This window comes from Lampetra fluviatilis, chromosome 13 (genome assembly GCF_964198595.1).
Source record: "Lampetra fluviatilis chromosome 13, kcLamFluv1.1, whole genome shotgun sequence".
NCBI classification, from domain to species: Eukaryota; Metazoa; Chordata; class Hyperoartia; order Petromyzontiformes; family Petromyzontidae; genus Lampetra; species Lampetra fluviatilis.
The window spans coordinates 5,739,458-5,762,849 of record NC_136287.1 but is presented as its reverse complement, the minus strand read 5'-3'; the positions used below and the strand labels follow the sequence as shown (position 1 = coordinate 5,762,849).

The 23,392-nt window shown below is 41.4% G+C and overlaps 1 protein-coding gene across 2 annotated transcripts in view; it reads right to left on the bottom strand.

Annotated features, from left to right (window-relative positions):
* GLCE (glucuronic acid epimerase) overlaps positions 1–21,939 on the bottom strand; it is a 37,945-nt gene extending 16,006 nt beyond the window's left edge. For both annotated transcript variants that reach the window (XM_078862141.1, XM_078862142.1), the window contains exon 1: positions 21,708–21,939. The gene's annotated coding sequence lies outside the window, so the exon portion shown is untranslated. The remainder of the gene's footprint in view (positions 1–21,707) is intronic.
* Between the last annotated feature and the right edge of the window lie 1,453 nt (positions 21,940–23,392).

Sequence of the window (23,392 nt, the reverse complement as noted above, 5' to 3'; positions counted from 1 at the left end):
CGCCAATATACACTGGCGTCATTAAATGCTGAATTCATTCTGTGATACATGCCCACATTTTAAGTGTGTGTGTGTATAGATAAAACATGAAACCGCAAATACATTTCCAATGATTATATAAATTTAGTTTGACAGCACCCGATCACTCTTTCCTCTGGCCACCTATTCGCGTCACTGACGCTACAATGAACTGCATGGGCAATCCACAATGCATATATTATAGAAACTATGACCGATTCTCCCTAGATCCTACAATAATCAGCAAGTGCAATAATCCGTGAGTGCTAAGAATTTCCAAACAGCACAATGGTGTTAAGTGACTACAAAACGGGAACACTTTGTCCCGTGTGTCTCATGGTCATATTATTACTTTAAATGTTTTACATGTAATTAAAATTTCACTACTACGGTTAGGGAGGAGAAATCCAATATTTTAGGTAGCTATACGTGCAGAGGTTGCATACAATGGGAGTCTAAATGTATTTGTGAATTCAATTGACATGGTACTTAGATATACAAGCAGAATAATTTTGGAATTATAAATAGCTCTTTATCCGAGATGTTTAAATTCAATCAAGGAAACACAACATTCAAGTAAAATATAGACCACTTAGAAATAATTTGAATGCTAACTAACAATTAGACTAATGAATCCCGATGTCAATCGATATCTATGACAATTAAATTAGAAAATTATCAAACAAGTACTTGAGTAGAGCTGGCCATTACATTTGTTTCAGTGGGAGGGAGAACATACATTCAGTGGGACTGCTGTAAATCACGGCAAAATACGTGCGTGCGCAGGTAGTCAAATAAATACAAGGAGATGAGAGGGAGGAGCAGATATCAGGGTGCAAAGCACAATTTATGAACCTGCCATATCAATCCATAACAAGTGAAGCTTGTAAAACTGGCAGTAATAGAGGGCACATTGAATGCAATGCTCCAACGATGTCTTAAGATATTGTTTTGCTTCATTGATAGCGTACATCAACTCAATGATAACTGCTACCTACAACGTCCAAAATTACATATCTCTGAAAATGAAGTTACTGCATTCGCTTTAATCTGCCACCAAACTATAAGCACACTGCTTTATAAGGAAGACCTATATTACTTACCTTTTAGCAAGCTTGATAAAACTCAACAGCATGGTAGATATTACATAAATATGATTGCCTATGCAGAAAATGAAATGTGTGAAATGTGTTCACAAATGTACCACACAGAGCACCACCCTGCCAGCATCCAACAAGCTTGCACACCGCCTCAAATGAATCAGTTTCACCGCAAGAATCAGAAGTGTTTACTTGGCATGGTCACTGAAAAAAACCTGCCAAACGCCTCTATGGCAGGGGCTGCTGCGAACGCAGATAGCAGTCATTACCGATACTTTCTGGGGCATCTCAAGCCGTGCTGAACTAAAGAAGCCGAATGGGAAATATGGGCCACTGCATGTCTGAGTTCTGCAGCCATTGTGAACTGCAAACAAGTTATGATTTGTTTTTAACAATATCATGTTGGAGAAGAGCATTAACCATTGCCAATGCATAAGCATTATTTAAAAGAAAAAGGCTTTACCAAATAAAATATAACACAAGATGGCATATAAAAACATATTTATAGAATTACAAATGTGACTTATTAGCACAAATGGGTGTCATATTGCAATGCTTAAAAATATGTAAAGTATAAAAATACAATATTTTACCGACACGTAAAACAAAGACACATACACATATCCCCATATAGCCTCAACAGACTGTTGGGGCAAGTGCTGTTGGCGAGCACTTATGAAGGCCGGCACGGCACATGAGGAGGTCGGTGGCCAGTACCGCACCTGGCCGCCTTTGTATTCTCAGTGGCGATGTTTACACACCGTATCAGGTACTCATTTGAGGCTAACTCTACCTAGGGGAGGCCCAGGACCGGTTGAGATAATCGTCACTGGTGTTGGCTGTGTGCGGAAATTGAACTTGGGTCGCTGGGCTCGTAGTACAACATGCTAACCGCTACACTCCTGCTCCAAACGCACGCGTACAGTGTATACCAGGAGACGTTCTTTTCATATGGGTCGAACGGTGGCAATCACCTGGAATGTTCCCCATAATTAGATCGTGGACGCTAAGCCGCATTGAGCTGGGATCATGCTAGGATGGATAACCAGAGTCATGTTGACCACAGTCACCCATCCCTACACCTCCGATTATCACGGTTGGCTATGTACGGTATGAAAGAAGTTCAACATACATACAGAGTATTCAGGATACAGGTGCAATAAGCGTTGTGGGCAGTAGGGCGCAGTGCACTCCTCTCCACGTTCACCAACCCACACTGACCACCGTGGTGAAGTATAGTCAAGGCTTCCCTCACGGCCCAGGTGTGGGGGAGGCCCTCATCTAGCAGTGGACCGGCAAAAACGGTGGCAGTGGTTAGTGGACCGTATTACGAATTCAACGATCCGAGTTAAATTCCTGGCCATGACTAACATCGGCGGCGAGTCATATGCGAACCTGCGCTGGGATCACCGTTCACCAGCCCATTCCAACCAGCATGGTGAAGTATGGTCAAACAACCATCATGATTGGCACAGTAGCAGGAAGGCTTTTACCTAGCTATTGATTAATAAAAGGGTTGAAATAATTATTATCATGGAATTCAGGAATGTAGAAGAAATTTTTCCTAATCAATCAGACTTTTTTTTTTAAGCGTGAACACAAACCGTTCAATAATTTTAGTAACGCATTCGTTGTTTTCAATTTATATTCAACTAACAATGCCCGTTTCATGCTGAATTTAAGTGAATCACAGGATTCTGTCCTACTAACAGTGCTGTTCATCTTTGCAGACTCTCCTTCCAAAAAATATGTTTAAAAAATTGGAGAATGTATAAGTATATTTTGACAAAAAAACCTCCATAAATTAAACCTAGCAATCACATTAGATAAAATAACGCAAAGCCATCTTTGTCTTTCCCGGGCTCAAAATGCATTTCCGTAGTTGTAATTTGGAAACGGGATATTCCCAATGGCAGTGGGTGTACGATTTGCATATATACAGGCAGATTCAATGGCTGCACTGGTGCCGAGTGATATGAAGCTAGACAACATCTCGCCTGACATCGTGTCCATGGAAACCAAAGTAAATACCTGCTCATCGGTGACACCAGGGCCAGCAAAGCTTATTCAACCTGACAAGGGAGGTGTTTGGTTGCCGTTTACTTGATATAACCTGGTAAAGGTTTTATATCTGCGGGCAGTGTAAGCCAAAGCTCACCATCAACTTTCATCATTATCAAATTGAGACTTTTCCTTCCGCCATTTCCATTTGGCAAAGAAAAAAGGCCGAAATGTTGCGGTAAGAACACAAATTTACGAGCAAACACATACAATAACAAAATTCAGGACCTACTTAATGATGGTAGCAATACAATAAAAAAAAATAGATCCCACTAACAGCCTTGTTACGAAAACCAACAATATCATCACCGATTCGACATCTTTAATCGAACCAACCAAGCGGTTTTCATACTCTTAGGTTTTTTTTTGGTAAAGTCACGTAGGTAAAAAATTAAATTAAAAATTATTGAAAGTAATAATAGAAATATAATAAAATAATTTTCACGAAAGCTTCAAATATACAAGTGGTTTTCCTTAAAACCCTCTGCTGCTAGACCACCCAGATTGTATGGCTTACTAAAAATCCATAAGGTACATCACTTTGTCCCACCGTATCCACCATTGACTCACTCACCTACAAACTGGCCCGATTTCTGTCTGAGACCTTACAACCATTCACTGGTAAGAATGCCTCAGCTCACTTGGTATCGTTAATTAAGGACATCTCACTATCTCCAGGTGATTTGCTCGTTAGTTTCGATATGGTCTCTTTGTTTACCAAAGTTCCTGTGCCTGACACCATTGCAATCATTGAAGATTTGGTCCAACAAGGACCGAATGCTGATGTACCGGCCCTGGTGAGACACTGCCTCACCAACACTTACTTCACCTTGAATGGAACATTCTACAAACAAGTTGAAGGTACCCCAATGGGTTCTCTCTTATCTCCAGTTGTAGACAATATTTTCATGGAAAATTTTGAGACCGATGCCATCCAGGCATCCACTCTAAGTCCGTTCTTGTAGAAGAGGTACGTAGATAACACGTTTGTCATCTGGCCACATGGCCGACCAGCTCTGAACCAATTCCTCAACCACATCAATTCCATACACCCAGCCATCAAATTCACCATGGAGGTGGAAAAGGATGGCAAGCTACCATTCTTGGATGTTTTAATCGAAAAGAGACCAGATGGCTCAATGGGCCACTGTCTACAGGAAAGTAACCCATACGGATGCCTACCTAAAACCTGACTCCCACCACCATCCATCCCAGAATTCCCCCATCAATACTCTACACCATAAAGCTAATCTCTCACATTAACATAGCCACCTCAGCGTGCTCACCGTGGAGGCCCCTCTCCAATCTTACATTAACATGCTAATTTTTACCTGGCAGCCCTTTAATTGGTGGAAACCCACCACCAGCGCCATCGCTGCCCATCACTTACATTAACATTAGCTGCCCCGCCCATGCTGCTGACACTTGGGCTACGCCCATTTTAAACCTTTATAAACAGTTTGCCTTTAGAGGCTAACCCCCCTTTCCAGATGACGACTGCTTGTGTTGCGATCGAAACGTCGTAGTTTTTTGTTATTTTCTTTGAACCTATCTACGTGATGTTACCGAAAGAGCCAAAATAATATGGCATCATATTTGTCTATTTAATTCTCTCAAAGTCCATTTTTTTTACAACTGAGAAGCCACTGCTATAATATACAGTGATACCTCGGTTCACGAACGCTTCTGTTCACGAACAACTCGGTTCATGAACAGAAAAGTTCATAAAAATATGCTCCGGTTCACGAAAAGGAGCCGCGGCCATTTTAATGCTATTTCCAGGCTGTCAGATGGTCGTGACTTCCTGTAGGAAGATCGTGGAGAGAAGAAGAGACACAGAAAGAAGTACTGTGAGTACTGTGAAGACACTTTCAGTGACTTTTTGCTTTTTAGCACATACAGTACTGTACTACTGTACTGTACAATACTGTACTTACTGTATTGTACAGTTCACCCGTTTCAGTGCTTACTGAAGTAATCTCAAGCAAGGTTAGTGTTCTCTCTTTATACATTACTATACTGTACAGTACTAATGTGTATTGTAATTTGTTTCATATTTTTGTGCTTCAAAAACCAAAAAAAAAGGTCAGAACGGATTAACCGGATTTACATTGAACCCTATGGGAAAATGTGCCTCGGTTCATGACCAATTCGGTTCGCGACCAGAGTCAGTTCACGAATTAAGTTCGTGAACCGAGGTATCACTGTATGTTATAAAGGACAGCTGTTTAACCACTCGAGAATGTAATTGGTGATGCTGCATTGGCAGTGGTGCATAAGCACAATTAACAGACACAACCTCATATTCGTCAATAACACTACCTTAAATACAAAATATATAATCAGCAACGTTTCTGGCAAAGGCCCTTATTCGTGGCCTGTGTATAAAATAAGAGTACAAAATAAGTCCTTTGTCAATTCACTGCGTCAGTTATGGGGTTTTGCTTATCTCAACTTCACCACTCTGGTCAGTGTTTGGGTTGGTGAAAGGCGGCACAGGATTCCTTCAGATATCTCTCTCCACTTATGTTAGCCTCAGCCGAATATTGAACTTCACAGCAGTTTGCTAACCACTACGCCACTGTACAGCTTTCAAGATTTAATTGAGAACAATTTTAACACTTTGAAGTTGGGCCACGACACCACGCACAATCCACATACCCATGCTAATGTCACAGAATCTTTGATGTCCACTTTTGAACAGACCGACCACTCCATCACCTCCACCTCGCTGGATTTCTGGACAGGTGCCAGAAAAAATATTCTGGCGAGCCCATGTGTTAGTCTATCGAACTGCAAGTCATCTAATTGAATATGAAGTGTAAAACATGTCTGCTGTTATGCATGCAGGGTTCAGGACACTACCTATAACCATGCGGGTGCATGTATGATCTGACACGAGTGTGACAGATCATTATGTTTACAATACGTGGGTCCCTGCTTGTCATGTAACACTTAACCGAAACCTAGCACACCCACATGTGCAAAACAAAAATCTTACATGTACTATTACCTCAATCACTGGCACAGGCAATGGAAAATGTAGGAGATGAGTGATAAGCATTTTTTCGTTGGAAGTTTATAAAATGGCTTTGCTCATATTTCGTATATATTTTCCATGTTTAGTGGAACACTAAAGTTGGTAGTGAATGGGAAGGATTTTCATCTTCTGTTATTCCTATTATTTGAAACCAAGGCACTGAAAATAGCTAAGAGTAAAATGTAAGAAAATACCACACTTTAACAAAAGCCCCAACATTTACAAAGATGATCCTTACTCTAAAACGGGTCAATTAAAATATCATTCTAAGTATACTACTTAAAACACTATATTTGCATTTTTCACAAAATAGGCATTTTATATTTTACATCGCAAGATATAAACTACGAAAATAAGCTTTGAGATGAATAAGCCACAAACAGCAGTGGATGTTTACTTCAATACCTTAACAGATAACAAGTTCACATCTCTTTAACAAATCTGCAAAGTTAATGTTAACTCACATTTTTGGTTTTACAGTTTAAACCTAATAATCTGCGTTGGTTTGGGGGACCATACTATAGACCCTGTAATTCATGCCATACCACGGGAAGTTGTTCTATAATCCACGAATATGATTTTGAATATGATTTTGAATGCGATTTTGAATGCGATTTTGAATAAGCTTTTGAAAATGATTTTGATCTGCCATGGTGTGCTGGAGATTATGGGAGAAAAGAGCGGCACAATTTTGTTATTCCACAAAACGTTTATAGGCATACATCTGCCATACAGGTCTACGTTAAATGTTTTTGCATTTTGTAGACTTGATATCCAAGCCTTCAAAAATGCAAAAATACTTTCTTTAAACAAATCGCGTCAGCACGGTTAGTCTGTGCAGATGCAACACAAAAACTACTAAGTTAAAAAAGATTTCATCTGCGTTTCCTTGCAGCTCCACTCTTGGAGCTATGCTTTAGTGTCGGCCACGACTATGGTACGTGGGTTTCCGGCCCGTGAAGTGTTTTCCATCGGTCGGATGAGTGGCTGCGGATTACGGGAGCGGCCGCGAACCGCCAATAATCCACGTATTACAGGGATACATGGATTACTGGATCACAGATTTGGAGTTATGTGGGATTGCTAATTTTTCTTGGGGAGTCATTTTATTCTAACGATGAACATTATCACCAGGGGAGAAAGTGCTGCACACTCTGTGCTGCCTCTTCACAATGTGGAACACTTCATTAAATGTCCCTCCCTTGTTCAACCATTCCAGTAGTTGTGCAACCGTGGTGTGTAATTTGGAGCATACCCATTTGTCAAGGAGCAAATAGAAAAATCAAATCCCATCTCAGCATGAAGTATATGGAGTTATTACTCTGAATATGCAGCTCACTGTGGAACTTTCACAAACCATTTTGGTCTAGAGTGCTTTGGAAACACAACACAACATTGTGTGCAATTAAATGATGACTTAACTGTTTGATGAAACAATAAGGTGTATTACTTTAATACAATCTTGTTCCTCTAGGCCACGCATGCCATCCACTGGTCCCTTGGTTAACCTTAACAATTAGCAATTCCTCACTACTCATTAGCAAATACAATTTTTAAGGTAGAGGAAAACACAAGTATTGTCACACTATCATTACATGTGTAGAGGAGTAATATGGGGACGTGGCGTCGTGTGTGCCGTCCAGTGCGATGACGTCACGGAACGTGACGTCATGCACGCTGGGCGGCTCGATGACGTCACGTCTCCTAGAGCATTTAAGGGAGACCCCGTGACGAAAGCGGGGTCACTGTGGGAACGGGTAATGGTAGAAGGGTAAAGAGGGAACCAGGGGTAGAGGGATCGAGAGGTGAGTCTGAAGAGAAGCCGGTGGTAGCCGTAGAGGTGCTTCTCTCTCCGGTCGGTGGAGTTGACAGAGTCCCCGATCCGACACGAGAGAGAGAGACCGGAGCTAGCCGGGCTAAGACCAGACAGAGTAGGGTCGTGTGGCAGGACTCAGTGTAGGACCCCTAACCCCTGGGAAGTTGTATACCCTTGTGGTATTGTTATATCCTTAATAAACCTTTGGCGGACGCCTCTCAACTTACCTTCGTATCCGAGTGCGTCCTGGGAACTCCTCAACACATGGGCATGAGAGGAACCGCGTGGAGAAGAGGAGATGATTAGAGATGGCTTGGCATTGAAAAGGAGCAGTGAAGACTCCCAGATATGTAGGTGCATGGCTACATGTTGACCGAGAAAGATCCCCCTCAGGGTGTGAGAGCCCATTCCAGAGCGCTGGCGACATTGTGGGCCAGGGCATGGATGGATGTGAGGGAGACCGCAGCATGGACCAGCAAAACAAGTTTTTTTTTAATATAATGAAACAAAACCTTTTTTTTCAATATATATCTGCATCCATGCCAACCATCCAGTGTTCACTTAGTAAATCTTAACAATTAGCAACAGTACCAAAGTTTCTTCTTGCTTCTTTCGGTAAAGTCACGTAGAATGGAAATAATAAAATAATAAAAATAAAACATAATAAAATAATTCTCACGACGTTTCGGCCACAACGCAAGCAGCCGTCCTCAGGTGGAGAACAGGTCTGTCGAGAAGACAGAGTCTGAATGACACACCCCAGGCTTGGAGCGACTATTTAAGCTGGGATGGAGGGGGGAAAGAGCGCCTTGACAAAATCATTTGCACATCAATAGGAATTTAGCATATTTATGGTAAATGCAGATATGCGATTAGTACTACTTGTGAAATGCGTAGGAGGTTTACCAAAGCTGGTAACCGGAGGAGGAACAGGCCACTCCCGAAATGGCAGCGGACAGAACTGCCCTCCCGAAGGAGTCATCCTGGGAGGCCAATGTGTCCAGCTTGTAGTGCCTTGCCACCAACGTGTGCGGTGACTTCCAAGATGCCGCCCTATCAATGCCCTGGCTAACAAAGTCACCACCACTGCGGCAGAATAGGCTCTCCGACTCCTCAGGGGGATTCATCTTTGTCAAAATGTAGCAATACCTGGTGCATTCTTTTAGGAGGTGGACATTTGCACCCGACGTCGTTCCCATGCAGAACAAGCCTCTTTCTGCAATCCTCACCATCTCAAAGATTCAATGTTAAGACTCTCACCACGTCCAGCGTTTGGAGAGCTCTGTGATCTAAAGGGAGCCATATGCAACGTTGGCAAACGCAGCTCTTGTTGCAGATGGAAAGTTGACGCCACCTTAGGCAGAAACTTGAGGCGAGATCCTCAGTACAACATTGTCAGTTTGGAAGTCCACAAAGAGGGGGATAGGCCAACAATGCCTGGCCTTCTAAGGGGAGAGTGGTTAAAACTGATTTTGAGCTGGAGGTCAGTTTGGTTTATTTTTGCCAAATCACTCTTCGGCCCACTATTGCCGCCGCCGCTGCTGCTGCCTTGAGGCAATAACCAGTTGATCACTTCCTGCATCTACGATAAACGTATCCGCATCCAGGATGTCGATGTAAGCCTGGTGCAACTCTTGGGTCCTCCTCCTCGATTTGTTTTCAGGATCTCCACCGATTCCATAATGAACTTCCCAACACACAGCGTATGCCGTGATGGTCGTGGAGATGGCCGCAAACTTGGTGGCCTCTTTTTAAATACCCTTTCCAGTGTCTGGTCCGTCACATCGGGTACAGTCTACGAGCTCTCCTCCTGCAGAGTCGGGTGTCCTGGCAGCACCTTTGACGCCATTGCAGCGTTCACACGTGGAACTGCTGCAAAGGCCTTGGGGGTGTCCTGTTCATCCAGCGCATATCTAACTCTGAGAATGCGCACTGGATGGAAGGACCTTGGCGAGGCTTGGCGACTCCAAGAAAGGCTTGGCAGTGTCTATTTGTTAGCCGCGATTGCCCATATAAAAAAAGGAGGTCCTTGCGTTGCCCGGGCGCTGGGCTACATATTGCCCTTTCCCGCCACGTGACGGGAGGCTTTTGGCGGTAACCACAAAGCGTCGCAGGGCATGTGCTTCTGCGGACACATTCCTCATCACAGCCTGTGTTGTACAGCAAGCTGAGTGAGCCTTGATGCCGAAGCGTTAGCCGAAGCAATTTCCTGGGCGATATGTGCAGCCTCGCACCCATGCCATTTCAATAACCGACACGGTCTCTCCTGTTTGCCTGAATGGAGGAGATTCAGAAAAGAGAGAGATGCTCATGGGTAGTAGGTGGGGGGAAGCAACTCTCTCTGCACCATATACCGTGGACTGAATAGGAATTGCTAATCGTTGGGATTAACTAAGTGACCAGTGGGCGATGGTATGGAGGGAGAGAAATTTGTTAATTTCAAGTTAAGAACGATTGTGGGATTTTTTCAACTCCTTTGCTTAACAACACTTTAAATGCGTCAGTGGCGCACCACATGCGACCACTGTTCCATAAACAACAGGCTAAACAGTAAGATTATAATAGAAATGCTCTTTCGCGCTTCCTGCTGCTAGCAGTAAGTAAAGCAACAAAATTATCCAGATGCTTCAACTAAGTCCACACAAAGGCAACTGTGCAAAACTGTGTTGTGCAACTGATGGCCTGAAGGTTCCTTGCTGTTAACATAGACGTAAATAAACGTGACCACAAAGTATAAAAAAGTAATTAGAAGCCAGAGTTATTTTTGTATAATTGGCTTCAGTTTTGTGAGGCATTAGCTTATCAAATGCATAGTGCTTATGTAAGTGCATATGTATATCAGCCCCTTTACATACCAATCTATCCCCATTCCCACATCTGAATGCAATCCAATACACCGCAATGCAAACAAAAAACATGATTTGCCATCTTAACGGTAGCACTAGATACAAAAAAAATCAGTGCAGCTCTAAGGGTAAGTAACTTCAGACTAAAAAAAATGGGTTCCCTTATCAAACGAATGCACCGAATTGATAGTAGAACGCTTTTTATGCACTAAATCCCGAAGATAGGCATTGTCTACAAGTGGGTTCGTTCTGTGGCTCCAAGGGTTAATACTCATGTCAGTGTACTTCCCAGAACCTCAGAGACCCCGGGTTCAAGCCCAGGCGGTCAAGCAAAAAATTAACGTCGCTTCGCCTCTCTGAAAGAGCTCTTCTATGTTCTGAGATTGAAGGTCTCAGCTGAATGAATGCAAGAAACCTCCATCCCCTCTAAAACAGCTGTTTTTACTCTTGATTTGGTTGGTCTTAGCAATGAAAATAAGGAATGAGAGAAGTAAATGGCTTCTCAAGAGCTGGATAACACGGCAAATTATTATCCAAAAGTGGAATATCATCTTTTTAAACGCACTTATGATATCATATCCATTGGAGTACATGAAATGAGTAATATTTCATTTTAAAATGTCAGATCAGACATGTATTATTTTCTTTGTAACGTATTTGTGGGGGTTTTTTATAGACTAAATATGTTAGTATGATTGTTAATATTGAACATATTCTTGATTTTATATTTTAAATACTGGCATACACAGTCAATTTAATTACATTTAAACATTACTGTGGGCCTGGCTGTAATGCTCACGAAGGATTTGTACATGTGTTTTGTATTATGAATAAAACTAAAATGCACTCAGCCATAATAGATGTTAGCACTTTAAACCCCGCTGTTTAAAATACAGTCTAACAGAATAATTCACGTCACTTTAAAATAATAACAAGAGGCAGTTATTTTTAATTAATGAGTTTAGTTGCCATGGCAGGAGAAACTATGTGCAGATGTTTTCCTGCTCATATGCTTACAGTTAACCACATGTTTTTTTTTGTTTCCCTTTTCAGAAGAAAGAAACTTTAAAACAATGTTCATATCTATAATGTAGCATGTATTTCGTAAAGGCATGAGACAGATATGATTGGTCTGCTTGCATGAATTCACATGCAGCCAAACGCACTGAAAAGGGGCGGGCACTGTTGGAGAGTGGAAAAGACGCAATGCATGGGGAGCTGCCTGCAGTGGAGGCCTCGTACACCAACCGGTGCCTAGCTGCCACATTCCTGCACACGCTGACCCCAAAAAATTAATAGTAGCACCTAGCATAGGTGTGACGCGGTGAAGTAATCAATTCACGTTCTGGGGGTTTACACATCTGCTCGACTTATGAACCATGACTGTTATGCTTCCCATTAAAACCGTACAGACGTGTCCGATACAGAACACTAAATCTCAGCCATGTGAAAAGTGAGAAATGCAATAAATAAAAAGCACTGTGATAAAAGGTAATTTAAAAACTAAATGAAATGCGTGTTTTACAAGCAATATAAAGCATTTTCGGCACGGCAAAAAACCTAAAATCATTATGACCCTTGCTTGACAGGTCATCTATACTATAAGGCAGAAAAAATATCACAGCAAGGGCCATAAACACAGCACGTGTGTGCATTATGCCTGTTGATTTTCGTTCATCTCGGCCAAGTGCATTAATTTACACAAATGAAAAACCTTTACCACAATAACGGCGGTGCATTAATAGCATCCCCATTTCACTGCTGTTTTGGGCCAGCTCCCTATGGGGACAGAATTTAACAATCATTTTATATCAGCAGCTATTTCTGTCAGCTCTACCTAGGCATAAGGCACACAAACACAATCAGCCCCTGCGGTGAACAAAAAATGCATTTATTTTACGATCACCTGAAACTGATCCAATGTTAACTTGGCTTTTTGGTGTACCCTAAGGCGGGTATGATGTGAAACACAAACCTTGATTATACATGCACCACGTGTTACAACATCCAATTAAGAACCTGACAGACATGACTAGAGCTGGACTGTGAGGGACATTGAGGTCCTGTCCTCAATAAGCTTGGCAGGGTTGGGTTGGCACTCGTACCGGAGAAATATGCTTAACAGCTAAATAAGTTAACTATGCCAAAACACAATGAAATTTCGAATATAGCGACCATCCGTGTCATCGACTTGCTCTACATTTTGAACACGGAATGGTAAGAACAAAAAAACCCCCACCTCAACTAGTCTCACTATGATATTACTCAAAGCTCATCGCTTAAATAAAATAAAACACAACACATTCTAAACGAAAATGTATCAGCCAACTGTATTCAAGATTAAACATTTTATTGTAGTCTGTGATTAATATTATTTCAGCAAACCAAAACCGACCTTGAAAAATACATCTTTAAACTATGGTTCATACATAAATGTACGTGGAAGTATTTCTAAAAATAGCTGGCTCCTTCTAAGGTCGTCAATTATTAATTAGAAATCGGTTGTCAGAAGCCCCGATTGAGACCACCCCCCATTACACGGCAATTGGTAGATGTTCTCGGTAAGAGAGCCAATCAACATCTATGTCCTTTATGGATGAAAACAGCTTCCTCAATGCTGCACGTTACACAATGTAATGCCATCGACTGATCCCTCTCAGTGCCCCCAAGCCAAATCAACACCAACCACCTTTATCAGATATTTCTAAAATGCAAGAAAAAAACATATCTTCATAGTCCTGGGCAACTCTATTGTGCACTTTTTCATCACCATCTCCTGAACTGCTAAGAAGAGTCATAAATGGCACATTTTTATTTTTGCCAAGGTGATCATACCTTATATAAGAGCAACACAGCAGGTCATAAAGCCACTCTGCTTGACATCACTTATCACGTAATGGCAGCATAAATGCAATATGCAATCAAAAGGAAATGTGCAGTAATGTCAATCCTTTTTCTGTGCAATCACAAACAGCATGGAGAGAATATTATGAAAATAATTTTACCAAGTGAGACAAAAGTGGGGAAATAACCACCCCCCTTTGTATTTTGATGTACTAATTTAAAGCGACAAAAACACTCGAAGTAAACAGAGAATACACCGTCTAAATAAAAATGCGTTCACGTAGCAATGCTTTTACGGCATGAAGCATCATCGAGAATCATCTGCCACCATCATAATTACGATCCACATCATCTTTTCCATCGAGCCTCTCACTGTCATAAGGAAGGGTCTCACAAGATAGTGACGCTACCGGGCAATATGAGTTTAAGAGCTGGGTCAGGGTGCTCCACTGGGACTGCAATCATCATGGTCTCTAGGCGCAAGTTCATGCATCTTGGCCTGTCTGTGAGCTTATAGCCTTACAGGGCCAAATCCCAAAGATGCAGCTTGATAGGACTCGAAACAAGGACAAATTACCAAAATTCCATTTCATGTTTGCTCCAAAGAGTAAAAAACTAAATCTGTAAACATTGTACCATAGATTGTATATAGACATTTCAGCCCTATCTATATAAACTCGTTTGCAGTGCAATTGCATTTGCTGCTCTTTACAGCACTTTTGTTAGCTGTGCTCAATATACCAATGTGCCTCCATTTCCCCTGTATTTTTTACCAGTCTCCTTTGCAATAGAGCTATGCATCGCAATAGAAACCCACTGGTTTAAATAAAGAATATCAAATCTTAATGTGTGAAAATATTCGTTGAATTTTTTTTTAAACGGTAACATTAACCACATTATTCCTGACCGTATCCAAATTCTACGGGTGAGCAATCATATTCTTTCCAATGTTATTTTTGTACGATAGCCAATTGTGTTTTGTGTGTTCAGAGTTTGGATGCGCAGAAATCCCATGGCACTTCACTTCTACGGTCACACATCTCTACGTTTCCCGCCTTCACCAAACCACCAATGACCCGCACGGTGTGGGGAGCTCATCCAGCAGTGGATTGACAGAAGGGCCGCACAGTGTACATGTCATCATGTACATCTGTAAGTTCTCAAACCAAAAAACTAAAAAGCAACCCTACGTGGTGGATACCAACATGACTCTTACTCTTATTGTACAGCCACCCAAATCTTCGTTTTTTCTCAGTAGTGTTTTTTTGCTTGATGTGTTATGTATTATCCAATGTTACAGTGGGAGTGTATTTAACATTAAAGTGTTTTTATCTATTCGAGCAGAATCTGAAATCCGATATATATCCTAAACAATCGAAAGAATGAACAATATACATACGCTCAATGTGTATACAGTCCAGTAATGTGAAAGTAGAACTATACGATATCAGATGCAAATTCTGCATTCATAATGTCATCGTGAAAACCATACAATTATTCAACAGTAATATGATGAAAACATCGTGTAACCACAATATGCAGAACCATGTATTGACATGCAGAGCCATGTATGTTTTCAATACATTATAAATACACCATAAAGCAAACTTTTGTACACCGAATCACATAAAGCAAACACCACAGCATAAATCATTAACACGACAGTAGACCAAACTCACGACCTTCTCACCTCCCTTTATGGTCACTTGTGCACAGAATTTTAATGCTTATGAGGTTGTTGTTGTTGGTGTTTTGAAGAGAAACGTGTTTATTCAAAATATAACATTAGTCTGGAGAAAAAGAAAATATGGTTAACACGAGCACAAATGTGTGCTACATAAATTATGCAAATTGCGCTTTGGCAAGGTTGTTACAAGCAAAAATATTGACACTCACTAACATATATGGCTCAAACCTTCGGCTTTTCAGGCATCAGGCAGTTTGCAGCATGGGAAACGTGTACTATGTATGGGTTATAACCGTTACACAGTCCTGTATGTTTAATGCAGCCAAGTAATAATTCTCCAACAACAGTTGGCAGCACTGTGGCACTAATCGAATACGTTTCCAATTTAAAAGCAATCCGAACCCAACTCATGTTTGAAAATCTAAAAAAAAATTATGCGAAAACACTTTGTAGGTTCTTGAATACAAAGCAATTATTTCTCGCAGTAAATTGATGCATTGTCGTGATTTTCGGGAACGATTGGATTAAAGAATACATACTTCTCTCATTAGTATCGTTTCAAATATTGGTGTCTCGTGTATTCAGTGTTTTCACTGCATTAGCCTGTAATTTGCATACACCAGTGCATGCACAATTTAAGGTAATGTATATGTGGGCATAAGCATCGATTGCGTGTGGAGTCACTGCAGCATTGTTTCATGCCTCTATGTGGATTGTGTGTCGCATGTTTATTCCTGTGTGTATTTCCGTGTGAACGCATAACAACAGCTCGTACACACACAGGCTTTTCAGCAGACACACAAGGTGAAGAATACAATAAAAGACAAAGTTTGAGCTTCCATGACAAAAAAAAGATTTTCATCATCACAGGAATGAAATCATTGTCATAGCCCTTAACACTAAAATGATGACAGCTGGCAAGGACTGAGCCTAAATAAGCAAGTACTTAGCAAAACCATGGGAGAATGGGGACGTATTTTTCGCTTGCCCTTCGTTACAGTAAAAGGCAGAATGGACCTCTTTGAGACGCAGGCTCTTAAAAAAAGGCAAAACAAATGGCATGACAGTGACAGATAGCAGACGGTGCTCCCAGTTTACTGAAGTGTACACAGAGTCAGTGAACCTCAAACGAGCAATGGAATCAGCTCACTTTCTCAGAAGCAGCTGCATTGCATATCCCGTACACTGGAGGCCGTGTCACTAGGTCCACTGGGATCTGTGGAGGCCCAGTAAGAAAACACCACCTGCATGACGACCCAGGTGTGAGCATTGGCAATTGTTAAATACGGCTTACTTTAAAGCATATTTAAATACACCACCTGCCGACTGCCATTCACAAAATGCTGCTATTAGCAAATGAACATTATTAAAGACCCCGAGTGACAAGATGAACACAATTTTTTACTTTAAAAATCAATTAAGGCATATTTTGTACTTTAGCCTTAACAAATGGAACAAATGGTAGCATGTTAAAGTTTATTAATGAAACACGGACATTCCATAAGGACCATGGTGAAAGTGCTACGAAGGTGTTTTTAAGCACTGTATGAAACAAGAAAAGAGATTGTGACGCCATACCTGTCAATCTTTTTTTCTTTCAACTGCATGTGGAATAATGCACCCATTCTTGGCAAGCATCTGCCGAGGGCAGCCGACACAGCTTTAAAAGCAATGAAACTAACCTTAGTCTTCCTGACTTGATAATTGCCACTTTTAATGAAAAAGTATTAAAATGTGGATGATATTTGAATAGTTAAAACGTTTCAATCCCTGGAAATTATTTTACCATATTGCAACAGATGCACCACTTTAAAAACCTGGCAGAGATTACAATATTGCAGCTGTCATAAATTTAATTAACCTGAAATATCACAAAACACTGTACAAAATGTCGACAGTAATTGTGGAAAGTGTATCCATATTTTTTGTCATGAACAAATCCATTTTAACCAAATTCATAAACATTGCAGACATTACAATTGAAAGTTCAGGCCCTGTAAACTGAGAGAGGTGTTAAATTCTGCTAAAACATATAATCATTGTCGTTGCATGCAGAAGTCTAAGTTAATACTTCACTAGTGATCAGTGTGCATCCAGGAGTCAGTTAAAATATGAATGGAGTCAATTTGTGAAAAGGTGAATTACGACGTAGGATACTTGCGTTTTTTAAACAATTGTTTTGGATACTATGGGACAAAATACAAAGCAATGTCTTTCCAGCATAGCATTTTAAGTACTTAATAGCACAAAGCAGTTGTAGTGCAGACACATGAATATTCTACTTGTAGATTAAAAAGGCAAGCTAGCTATAAAAGGAATTCAAATGGCATGAATAATGAAAAATACAAGTCTGCCAAAGTCTCAGCTGACAAACCATTGTGAGTATTGCTGCATAAGGTATGCTATGTAGGTGGTGTCATATTGCGACCAATCGTTGAATTACAAAGCATTTGCTTTTAACATGAGCAAAAATAATCCCAATTTAAATTCCAGGGTGAGATTATGTGTTAACATATATGAAAATCCCCTGATTTCAATCAACATTTGTGATTTACAATAATAATTACAGCAAACGGAAGCATTATATTTCGTAATGAACATTATAATTTATATATAAAGAATATAAAAACAAAACAAATGTGGAGATTATAGCAATAGTATTTTAATAACCGTGTTGTGTACTGTCCTGACATTTTTTTTATTGATTTATAAAAAGCTGCAAATCTGTTGATTTTTAAAGAATACCAGTAAACATGGACAATACTAGAGTCGTCGAGGCAGAATGGTACAATTAATACATTACAAAAGAGAAACAATTGTTGATGTGGTCGCTATTATCTTGCCTCGAGTTTCAATAGCAAAGCTGGGATTGCTTTTTTTGCATCGTAAATTTTGGGTTAAAACATGTATTCTTTGGATATTTACAACCATATAATGAAATAGAATTCGGCATTTAAAACAAGTTTAGCAATTATTATTCCGAACACTATAGAAACAAACGCAACTATAATTGTCATTGGAAATCAATGCAGTACTAGAAATCCTATAGGCCTGTCAATTACTTTGAACGCTCATTGTCCAACATTCAAAATATGTATTTTTTTATGATGCCATAGAAAATGTAAGATAACACAAAACTTAGAATGTAACATGATTCTCAAAAATGGCATTCCTAATGATAAGCACGGGTATAAGATTCACTTCTGCAAAGCATTTTACATATTAACGATTGTAATATTGTTGACTTGCATATATCCAAGTCGCATGCAAAATCATACATTCAAGTACAGGTTTTTTTTCCTAAGCATAGATTACTAAACCAATAACAGTTACAATTTGATATTTGCGAATGAAGTGAAAAATTGGCTGCCGGAGCCTGAAAGACCTTTCTATGTTTCTCCACTCCTGGCGATTTTCAATAAGAAGCAAAATGAAAAGTAGAGATAATACTGTTTTTTTTAAACTACAACAGAGGAAATCAGATAAGCGTAAAGGCAACACTGAATATGCATACCTGGAACATTGCCAACAACTCTGCACAAGAGCATCTTAGCAACCACGCCAGATTATATCACGTAAGCATTGACCGTCACTCACCCAAATAGGTAGGGTAAGTAGGTTTCGTTTACAGTATTTATAAGCTGGTGAAAGCTCAGAAAAAAGTACGCAAGTTCAACTCAAAGCAAACTTTGGTTCCACCCCACCCACCCCCGTAAAATCCCCAATGACACAGACCTACAAAACACACAAGCGTCATCAGAGTATACTGCAGTAGTTGCACGGCCATAAAACCGATGCACATGAGCGAGCTCTGGATGTGAAAAGGGACAACTCCAAGTCAGCCCTTTCCGATAACTTCTCGATATTAACAACATACAGGAAACGAAGGCACAATGAGAACACACATGATGCAAACAGTGGACCTCTGTTATTATCCACGACCACCAGTGTTGGGCCTTCTGTGCTAAATTGATCATCGAAAGCCGCAAGCAATTTAGTGAATTAAATTAATCATTACCTGACTGATAACTATGCAAGAGTCCATTTAACTACATGTCCCTTCTGGTATAACATACATAAGTGTACAGGGTACAGCTTTTGAGAAATTACTGTGTCGCACAATGCGTATTCACGGACGCTGTGTGAATCAGCTGTAAAATAGAAGCAGTAAGAGAAATGTAGTTCGAAAAGGATGACTCTTTATAATTATAATCATGCGTTATCGTGCCCTGGACCACTGAGGCATTTTGCACAGTGCGGAAAAATTTTGAGTCTGGGTAATTTCTGCGGGTAGTTACAAACTGTGGAGTAATGTAAGTAATTAAGCATTTGGAAATAGCTGTGTTATCAGTGTGAAACTCTTCTCTTTGCAACACGATCTCAACATGTAATCTGGTTAAATAAAGACATTCATTTTAAATGGTCTGCAAATCCACTTTTGAACACAGCCTCCAACCATATATGGTTGGCCATTTCTTCACTGCAGACTGCTTTTTATAGTTTTGTTTGCTTATAGCCTTAAGTTTGTTTTGCAGTTTTTTCCCATTGTGGCTATAATTAAAAGTTATCACCTGTCACCCTCCAAAAGCGGACACTTCTCATTTGACCCGAACCCAAAGACAAAGTTTCCCCATTTAGCACCGGGTGGCCAAGTGCTGTTCGCAAAGCACTTAGGGGCCATCCATTTAGTACGTACGCATTGGAAACGGGGGGGGGGGGGTGAAGCCTCGATAATAATTTGTCTACATTGGCCTTCAAATGAGTTAGACAGTCCGGCGGTGGACTATCTGTTTGTTTAAACACGTTAATATTATTAATCCTTGATCGTTTCTGCGTGGATTAAATATCGGCCGTTCTATATGATTCGGGGGGGGGGGGGGTAGAAAGTGAGCGTGCGTACAGAGAGGGGGGGGGGGAGGGTCAAGTTGACAGATTTTTGCGTACCTACTAAATGGATGGCCCCTGACAAAGGTGTCGGCACAACAAGTACGAATGTCTGATGATGCCAGCACCACGCTCAAGAGAGATGCCTTCTCAAAGCCAGTGCCTTTTTAACCAGCACGCTGCACTCGCCACTTTCTCATCTTGGGTTACGTTGACCTAGCGAGGAACCCAAAGCAATTCAGAAAATATTTTTGCCTTCATATTTTTACACTCGAAGACTTCAAAACCCCCTTTTTTAAGAGCCTTGTTTTGGGGACATTTGGCCCAAATTTGTGTATTATTGGAACCTCATTTGCCAGTAGAAAAATATGATAATTGTTTTTTTACGCTTTTATCTGTCAGTTTTGTTGCCAGATAAAAGGGTAAAAAACCAATTATCAAATTTGTGTATATCAAGCCACACACACACTACAAGCGGACACAAAAGTCGCCACAGACGGTCCCGTCAGAAGTGTATTTGCTGTAATGTCTCCCTCCGGAACCCAATGCTTTTGCTTGGAGTGTCTTATACGGATATAACCTGATCTGCGTGATCCACTACGGATGGAGCGCGCCTTACAAACGTAAATTATCATGATAATTGTCAGACATAAATCATCACACCAAGGGCTGTTTTTAAATCACCAAAATGCGTTGGATACTGAAAGAACAAATGACAGTCACGCACAAATCGCACGTAAAACATTACAGCCACATCCACTTTGCGATGAATTCTATGGCTTGTAAGAAGTGAAAACGCGTCGCGCGATAACATTTCGGGGCCGATGTCCCCCTGGTTTGTGTTGCCGAGGTCAGAAGCACCACTGCCACCACCACTCTCAGTTATAATCTGTTCATGTCGTCAACTTACTTCCGTCAAATTCCCGCAGCGTTTGCAAAGTGCACATCTTCCACCGTGAGCCCGGTCAACATACGCAACACATCAAAACAATTCTCCGCTCTGCAAATGAGGACCACTTTCGCCCCCGAAACGTGAGCCTAGCCTAAACCACAGTAATTAATGCTCCGTGATGGGTGAAGTTGTTACATGGCCACATGGGCTTGCGGGACGCAGGTTGTGGGGTGTCAGGGTTGTCGGGCTTTTAAAAAGAAATTGTCAATTGTGGGAGACTTGGGTTGTTCCCACAACACTTGACAGGCCGTCTCGCCCGCTCACACCGGCGTGCACACTTACAAAACAAAGACACAAAATACCCAACACCACACTACCGTTGAGGCCAGGTCGGCAGGGCAAGCAACCTCGCTTGACCACTTCACAACCACAACAACAACAACACCAGCAGCAGCAGCAGCCAGCCACCCCCCCACGCCCCCCACGTAAACATCGCGCAAGGCACGGGGCGACACTCACCTCCAGGAAGCCGCACGCGTCTCTGCTCGGCCGGGTCTCTCTCGCCGAGCATGCCGGTGCCTTCGGTCAGCGTGGAGGAGGAGGAGCAGGAGCAGGCGGAGGAGGAAGAAGAAGAAGAGGAGGAGGAGGCGGAGGCGGTGGGGACCCCGTCCCGACCCCGCGTCGTCAGTGACCACCGCCACCACCACCGCCTCAGCCTCCACAGCCCACCACCACTACCGCCCCGCCCCGCCCCCCCAACCTCACCACCACTCCGAATGCCGCTCTCCACCAATAGCGGAGCGGATCACTGGCGCGAGCCGGGGCGGTCACAGCCAATGGCGCGGCGACTTGCACGAATGCGGAGGCGTGACGACGCCATGGGCCAATGAGAGAGGGAGAAAGAGAGGGAGGTGTGTGATAGGACACGCCCACCTCGTCTTTCCCCTCCCCCCTTACCGGGCTTGAGGGGCGGGGCTAAGAGTTACCCCCCTCCTCCTCCCACCCGCCCCCACCCTCCTCCCACCCGCCCCCCTCGTGTGACCCCAGGTTGGGTGCTACCCACACGTGCTTCCCATTCATTTCGCTCCCCGAGTTGGAAAGCGTTGGTGCCATGATCTCTGTCTGGCAGCATTTCTGTCTGTAACACGGTGGGGAGGGGAGGGGGTCACTGTAGCTCTCGTAATGATGATCAAATATGAGCTAATTATTTGTACACGCTTTTTATTAACTCGCTCTGTCTATTGTTGTCGTTGTTGTATCCTCAAATATTGTAACTCAATTTTAACCCACTTCCCAATGTGGTATCGACTGCAAACTTGGTATACTTATGTCATACTGATGACAATACTATTCCTGGAGTCGTGGAGTTCTTCCATTAATAGTAGGGTACATTTCATTAAAGCGTGTTTTTTAAAAAAGTTTTTATTTTTTAAAGCATAACGGAAGAACTTCCCCAGGCAAAGCAGCCATTGTAGCTAGATTACTGGGTCTTCAAAAACATAAGTATCATTTTATATCTCATCAATCGTGATGAAGTATAACGTGCGTGTTGTGTACATATGTTGTGTTGTTCTGTATTAAACGACAGTAATTAATTACTGCTTAGGTTTTCTGTATTTGTGTTCTGTTCATGACATTTTGTGGGTTTATATTTAACATTTTGATTGTATTGCTTTGGATAGCATATGTTGAGCCACAGCATAACTTGTTGTGATGGCTTATTTTTAATACGGTGAGTAGGTTTTTAATGTAATTTAGCATTTGTTAAGTGTTTTCATATACGATATATTAGACTTACATTGTTTTTTTTATGTTACGTTTCAATTGTTGGCTTGTTTTTTTTGTCGTCCAGTTTCTTTTTTTTTTGCACATTGCAATTCTAATCCATGTGCCTTAGAACGAGGCTTCCCTGCACAAGATACAACATGTAGTCTCAATGAACTCTCTCCAGCTTACATGATTTATTGGTTGACTGATGCCCTTTAAATAAAGTATTGATTGTGTTTCAAACAAAAACCATACAGCTCAACATAGATAAATGTTGGCATAGAGTGACGCACTCCATTTGCTACATAAATTACTTGTGTTCAATTTTAAAATAATGATGCCATGTAATACTCCTGGATGTTGTTTGACACTACAATCATCCACGTTAGTAGCGAGATGGTTTATTCGTCTATTGGGTTCGGGGGGGGAAGAGATCT